Below are 7,356 nucleotides of genomic sequence, written 5' to 3' on the forward strand. Positions count from 1 at the left end.
TAGGGCCAAACACTCGTCTGCAGTGTGGCCGGGTTGAATCTTATGAAACGGACACCTCTTGTGCGCATAATTGGAGCTCAAGGTGGTAACTTCTCATGGCTAGCACATGTAGCACCCACACTCTTCATTTTCTAGAAGATTCTTCGCCTCATATATGCTTTTGTGTGACACAGTAAGGACAAGCAATGGCCTTAAGAATAATTGCCCACGAAGTTGGTGGTGGTGGATGAATGAGTTCTTGGGTTACGGCATTTTCCTCTTCTTGAGCCGCAGAGGCGGCAGTGGTGGCTTGTTTAGATGGCCATGTTGGCTCTTGTGGTTCAGACTCCTTCTTGGGATCCTCATCTTTTCCCTCGAGAGTCTCGATTTTGACTATCGAAGGCACGTAGCTTGGTGCCATTCCTTTGGCCTTATTTGATGAGCTCTCTTGGCAACGGTCCAATGCGGCAGTCTCTTTTGATGGATTGTCAACTAGGTTCAAAATTTGGTCGGCCTCTTTGATCTTGGCTCGGACCAATTCGATATTTTCCTCTAGCTTGTGAATCTTCCAACTAAACGATCCTTCATTCTCGCTAGCGGTGTGCATTGACTTCTTAGTCCATCCATTGGTAGAAAATCAACCCTTTTAGGAGGTGTACAGGGTTAGTTTTCCTATGTTCGTTGTTACACCTCTGAAATTTCCATGTTGTTGTATAGTAAATGGACTAACTCCGGGTAAGTATTATACAATGTTTTTATTAGTAAGAAAGGTTATTTAATAATCCTAATTAAGATTCCAAAGACGTTGGAAGTAAGAGGAGAAAGATCCTTGAGAAGGGCAAAGTATATGTTGCGTTTTGGAAAATAGTTCCGTAAAGTACCGAGCTAATGTTGACTTGATGATGTCTCAAAGAAGAGTTATAATGCTCCTTAGATTGGTAATGAAGAGTTAAACAAGTTCCAAGAAGGTTCTATAAGGATTGGTGATCAAACGAACGACGGAAATCATTTTAGGAAAATGGGGTTATATGACCGCTTATACGGTCCGTATAACATTATACGGTCCATATAAGGGTCCGTATAAAACCCAACAGAAATGTTGTTTCTCTGATGGTGAAGTACGGTCACTTATACGGACCGTATAATGCTGTACGGACCGTACAAGTGTCCGTAGAACACCCGACGGGTTGAGTTAAGTTCAAGTATTTAAATGTGATCCCACTTCACTAATTTCATTTCCCACACTTCTCCATCTCTCTCAAGGCTTCTAGAGAGTTCCAAACACTTCTCCTACAAGGATTCAACAAAAACTAATGATCAACTTCATCAAACCAAAAGAATTAAGTAAAAGAAACTCATTAGGGTTCATCCAAGACAAGGAATCTCATTGGAAGTGGAACTAGGGTTTTGCTCAAGTGAATTGTTCCCACCCAAAGCTCATTCCTATTCAATCAAAGGTAAGTTTTATGATCATTCCATATTGTTTAAAGTATTGAGAGGTTGAAAGAACTAGATTATGAAAAGAGGTTGAAGATGGGTCATAAATATGAGAATAGTGACATCTTTGAGTAGTAGCTTAGAATGAATCATGATTCTTGACATGTTGTAATTATAATTATGTTATGAATGATGTTAAGAACATATGAGTGACATTAGATGAGGATGAATATAATGTTGTATTATGATCATGATTATGGATGACCTTGAGAGGGAGTTGTGGGAGTTGGATAATGATGAACTTGACAAAAGTTATTGATTAAGATATTATGAATGTTATCATTGATGATGGGGAGTTGATATATGATATGGAGCAAATTGTATAAACAAAGGAAATGCTGCCCAATTTTCTATAGCTTTAGTCAAGTATGCTAAGCTATCGATTATGTAATATTAGTATAAACTCTCTTGAAGGTAGAAACGTGAATACTGGAGAGGAATGTTCAAGTGATAGAGTAGCTAAACGAAGAGGTATGTAAGGCTAGTCCCTTCTTTCTAAGGCATGACGCCTATGGCATGAATCCTCTTATTTTTCCATAACCTTCCTACATATCGGAAATTATGAATCTATGATTATAAGGAGCTTCACATAAGATAAAGAACGGAGGTATGTTACTAGTATGACAATGATGATGATGAGTCTAAGTCTAAAGAATTCTAAAGCTATGATATGATGTTTCTACAATTCTAATGACCCTAAATACGATCCCTTGATGTCGTTCATTGTGTTACACTCACCTTATAATGCTAGTTCCTTTGAGGTGAGGTATGATGCATATGATCACTCCATAATGTAATCGGGGGTTCTCGACCTTATGTCACCCCGATATAGTTATAGATTGTCTTTAAGCTCTAATGCATGTTCTATGACAAATGTATGATGATGATAAGTTTATAATGAGTATATGATGATATGATTACACCGAGCCTATAGGGTCGGGCATGACACCGCTAAGGCGGGCTATATATGATTACACCGAGCCTATAAGGCCGGGCATGACACCGCTAAGGCGGGCTGCATATGACTACACCGAGCCTAGAGGGCGGGGCATGACCCCACTAGTGGGCGGTGCATGATGGTGCCCGGATGCGGGTTAATGAGGATGATATGTTAAAAATGCATTTACTCTTAAAGGCTAAGCAGGTTATATCTTCACCTTATGTTTCACGATTTCTTTATTATGCTAATTTTATTCATGCCTTACATACTCAGTGACGTCCTTTTTCTTTGGACGTTGTGTTCATGCCCACAGGTAGACAAGGAGGTGATCCAGACTCATATGAGCTATCAGCATACTTTGAGAGCACTCCATCGTTCAGGAGGTGCCATTGATTTATTGTTTTGTGTATATATACATGTGTTTTGGGCACAACGGGGTCCTGTCCCATCCATATGTCTAGTACTCTAGTAGAGGCTCGTAGATACGTATGTGTGGGTACTATGGTCTCACGATTTCCCTCATTGTATATATATTATTTTGAAAGCCGAAGGGCTTATGTACATAAAGGTAAATATGTTCCAAAGTGAAAATGGTTTTTCCTATGATTAGAAGCATGAGGACAGTGAATGAATGCAGGCTGAGTATGATGAGTAGTAGTATGAGTGGTGCTCGGTGGTCAGCCGCGGGTACCCGTCATGGCCCTAGTCGGGTCGTGACAAAAGTGGTATAAGATCAGTTCAGTCCTAGGAAGTGTCTACGAGCCGTGTCTAGTTGAGTCTTGTTTATGGAGTGTTGCACGCCACATTCATAAACAGGAGGCTACAGGGCATTTAGGAAAAATGACCATTCTTCTTCTTATGACATCGTGCGATAGAGCCGTGTTATAAGATTTTCTCCTCCCTAATTGTGCGTTATGATTTCAGAGATGCCGCCAAAGAGAAAAGCTACAGCCGCTTAGAAGGGAAAGACTACGATAGAAAGGCGGGTAGAAAGGGAGCCGTCAACGAATATAGAAGAGGGTGAATCACACAATGAGGCTCCATCTAATACTTCTCCCACTCCGCCTAACTTAGAAGAACAAGAGGGGGCTTCAGTTTCAGCTCCTATGCCTACAGTTCCTCCACCGACTGCTTCGGGTCACCAAATGACCGAAGCTATTCACTTATTGACACAGTTAGTTGCCACCCAGGCACAACGGCAAAGTTCGGGTCCAAGTGACATGGCAGTTAGTACTAGAGCCCGTGATTTCATGAGTTTGAATCCTCCGGAGTTTTTTGGGTTAAAGCCGGATGAAGACCCGCAAGATTTTATTGATGAAATGTTGAGAACATTGAAGATTATTCATACCTCCGAGACTGAATCTGTGGAGTTGGCATCTTACAGACTCCGGGATGTGGCGGTCTTATGGTATAATAATTGGATATCCTCAAGGAAAGAGAATGCACCTCTTCCAGTTTGGCAAGAATTCGTAGATTCCTTCATCCGCCACTATTTACTACCCGAGTTCTATAGAGCAAGAGCAGAGAGATTCTTAAATTTGAAGCAAGGGAATATGAGTGCCCGGGAGCTAGAGCAGATAGATTCAGTTTAATTCATTGGCTAGATATGCTCCGACTATGGTGGCCGACATGGGAGATAGAGTGCACAGATTTGTGAGTGGCTTAGGGCCATATTTGTTCAAGGACTGCTTGACGGCTTCCTTGTAAGATGGGATGGATATTTCCTGCATTCAGGCTCATGCCCAGAACCTAGAAGAGCAGCAACATCCGCAAAGGGGTGAGCGTGATATTGATAGAGGGAAAAGTAAAAGGGCTAGATCTGTGGGTGCCGGTAGCGACTATAGAGGGGGATCGAGGAAGTCATATTCTAGACACTCAGGCCAGTCGGCGACTAGTGCGCCTCCACGATTTGCAGGCAGGAGATTTGACCGCTCTATTCATTTAGGGCAGGGTCAGAGCTCGAGAGCTTCAGGTTCCCAGTTTGGGGGTGATTATAGCCAGATGAGACCACCAGTTCCATGATGTAGTCAGTGCAGAAAGTTACATTCGGGGCCATGTCGCCAAGGATCAGATGTTTGTTATGTTTGTGGACAGACTGGGCACGTGATGCGTGATTGCCCCTCGTGACTCTTTTCTATACCAGTTGTTGAAGCTTGAGGGCTACTTTCGAAACTCCACTGAAAATGACCCTAAACATCATTTGCAGAATTTTATGGATGTGCATGTTAATCACATCAAAAACTACATTCCACAAGATGCTATTCGGCTGAGGTTATTCAAATATTTCTTAGCTGGAGATGCAAGAGCATGGTTCGAGAAGCTGCCCCGGAATTCTATTACTACATGGGCAGAAATGGCTGCAGTCTTTCTCAAGAAATGGTACCCTCCTAGCAAGAAGGCTGAGATTTGTAACAAGATCTATGAATTTAAGCAACGACCGGGGGAACAGTTATATGAAGCTTCGGAGAGATTCAAAGAGTATTTGCAAAAGATTCCAAATCATGATTTTTCGAAGAACATATCAATGGAGAAGTTCTACCGAGGGCTGGATCCAGTGACACAATCAGTTGCTAACAATGCAACTGATGGTTGTTTCGTGAATAAATCTTATCGACGAGTGACTAACATGCTTGACGGGCTGACTACTCACAATCAGGATTGGCACTCAAACACTGCTGATGTTGTGCCTTATGGTAGTGTTATGATCTAGAATATGGTAAAGGAGAATCTAGATACCCAGCTAACATTGGCTGAGCTTGCAATAAATATTTCCTTACTAACAAAGAAATTTGATGAGACCCACATTAAGAAGGTAAATGTTTGTGAAGATGATGCAGGTATGCCAAAAGGATTGTACCAGACTCAAGAGGGTTCGTTTCATGATAGACCTCTTATGCAGATTGAAGATGCTAACTATGTGAATAACTCTCAAGGGGGTTATCAGAGACAGAACTACCAAGGTGGTTATCTGAATCAAACCAATGGAGACCTCAGCAAGGTCAAGATGCTTATAATAACTCAAGGAACTACAAAAATAATTATGGTGATGCGAACCAAGGGAGCTACAACAACAGTAACAATTTTGGGAACAAGAGTTCCAATCCTTATATACCACTGAAAGGGCAGTCAACAGAGCAAGGTAGTTCGAAGGTTGAAGCAACGCTTGAGAAGATTCTGGAAAATCAGTCTAAGTCTGAGAGGACTTTATCTGGACTGACAGAGACAGTGGGTTCCCATACAGCGGCTATTCAGAAGCTTGAGTCACAGATGAGGGATATTTCTAGAGAGCAGCATGCTTTTAAAAAGGGAGGACTTTCGATTGATACTATTTCGAATCCTAAGAATGGGGGAAGCGGTGTAGACCGTGTGTTTGCCATCACTACTAGGAGTGGTAAAACACTCCAAGGGGCTGATAAGAAGGTTGTTGATATTGAGCTGATAGATGAAGAGGAAGAGGTGCAGTCTGAAACACCAATTATTGTTGATGAGAATCCTACTGACAAGAAGGTTGCTGATATTCCAAAGATTGTAAAGGAGGCTAATGACTCGAGCATGCAGACTGTGAAAGGGGATCTCCGCCCTTTGACTCTGCTTTTAGAGTCTAAACCTCCCTTTCCTAAGAGGTTGGTAAAGAAGAAGGAATATTCTAAGTTCGAGAAGTTTTATGATCAGTTGAAGCAGTTATCTCTAAATTATCCTTTCTTGGAAGCTGTCAAGGAGATGCCCGATTTTGCTAAATATTTGAAGGACCTACGGACCAAGAAGAAAACGGTGCAACATGAAACTGTGAGTTTAACTCACACTGTGAGCTCCATCATCTCAACTACTACTATTCAGAAGAAGGGAGATCCTGGGGCTTTCACCATTCCTTGTTCTATTGGGCACCATGATTTTGCTCGTGCTTTGTGGGATAATGGGGCGAGTATTAATTTGATGCCTCTTGCTATATACAAACAATCACGTTTGGGGATGCCAAGGCCAACTACTATGAGGTTACAGATGGCTGATAGGTCTATCAAAAGGCCTGATGGTGTGGTTGATGATGTGCTTGTGCGGGTTGGTGAATTTATGTTGCCCGCTAATTTTTTGATTCTTGTCTGTGCTATTGATCGGGACATTCCTATTATTTTAGGTAGACCCTTCCTTTCTACAGGGAGAGCTCTGATGGATTCGGAGAAAAATGAAATCAAGTTCCGAATCAACGATGAAGAAGTTACTTTTTAGGCTAGCAAGGGGATGAAGTTACCAAGTGCTTACGAGAGCATTTCGGTAATTAATTTGTTTGATGTTGTTGATGAAGCGGTGGAGTTCAAGATGGAAGAAGAAAGTTTGGGTGAAGCTCTAGCTGGTATTCTTATGAACTTTGATGCTGAAGACATGAAAGGTTATGTGGAGACAGTTAATTCACTTGTTGGGTTGGTTTCATATTCTTACCACCCAAAGAAGCTAAATCTTGATCTGGAAAATAGAACAACTCCTCCAGCAAAGCCTTCGATCATTGAGGCACCTAAGTTGGAGCTTAAGCAGCTCCCATCACATCTGAAGTATGAGTTTCTTGCTCCGAACAATACATTGCCAGTGATTGTTTCAGCCCTACTGACTGAGGAGCATATTCTACAGCTTTTGGAGGTATTGCGGGAATATAGGCGTGCTATTGGTTAGACCATAGCAGACATTCGTGGAATTTCATCTGGGATCTGTGAACATAAAATCCAGTTGGAGGAGGATAGCAAACTTAGTGTAGAGCATTGAAGGAGGTTGAATAAGAATATGCAAGAGGTGGTCAAGAAAGAGATCATTAAATGGTTAGATGATAGAGTGGTTTAGCCGATTGCTGACAGTAAATGGGTGAGCCCAGTTTAATGTGTTCCTAAGAAGGGCGGTATCACAGTTGTGCCCAATGCAAAGAATGAGTTGATTCCGACGAGAACTGTAACCGG

The 7,356-nt window shown here is 41.9% G+C and overlaps 1 non-coding gene across 1 annotated transcript; it reads right to left on the minus strand.

The window, feature by feature from the left end:
• Positions 1–4,818: 4,818 nt before the first annotated feature.
• On the minus strand, positions 4,819–4,924 carry LOC132608466 (small nucleolar RNA R71). The gene has a single exon (XR_009570385.1). It is a non-coding gene; the product is annotated as a small nucleolar RNA R71 (small nucleolar RNA).
• Positions 4,925–7,356: the final 2,432 nt, after the last annotated feature.

This window comes from Lycium barbarum, chromosome 8 (genome assembly GCF_019175385.1).
Source record: "Lycium barbarum isolate Lr01 chromosome 8, ASM1917538v2, whole genome shotgun sequence".
Taxonomy (NCBI): domain Eukaryota; kingdom Viridiplantae; phylum Streptophyta; class Magnoliopsida; order Solanales; family Solanaceae; genus Lycium; species Lycium barbarum.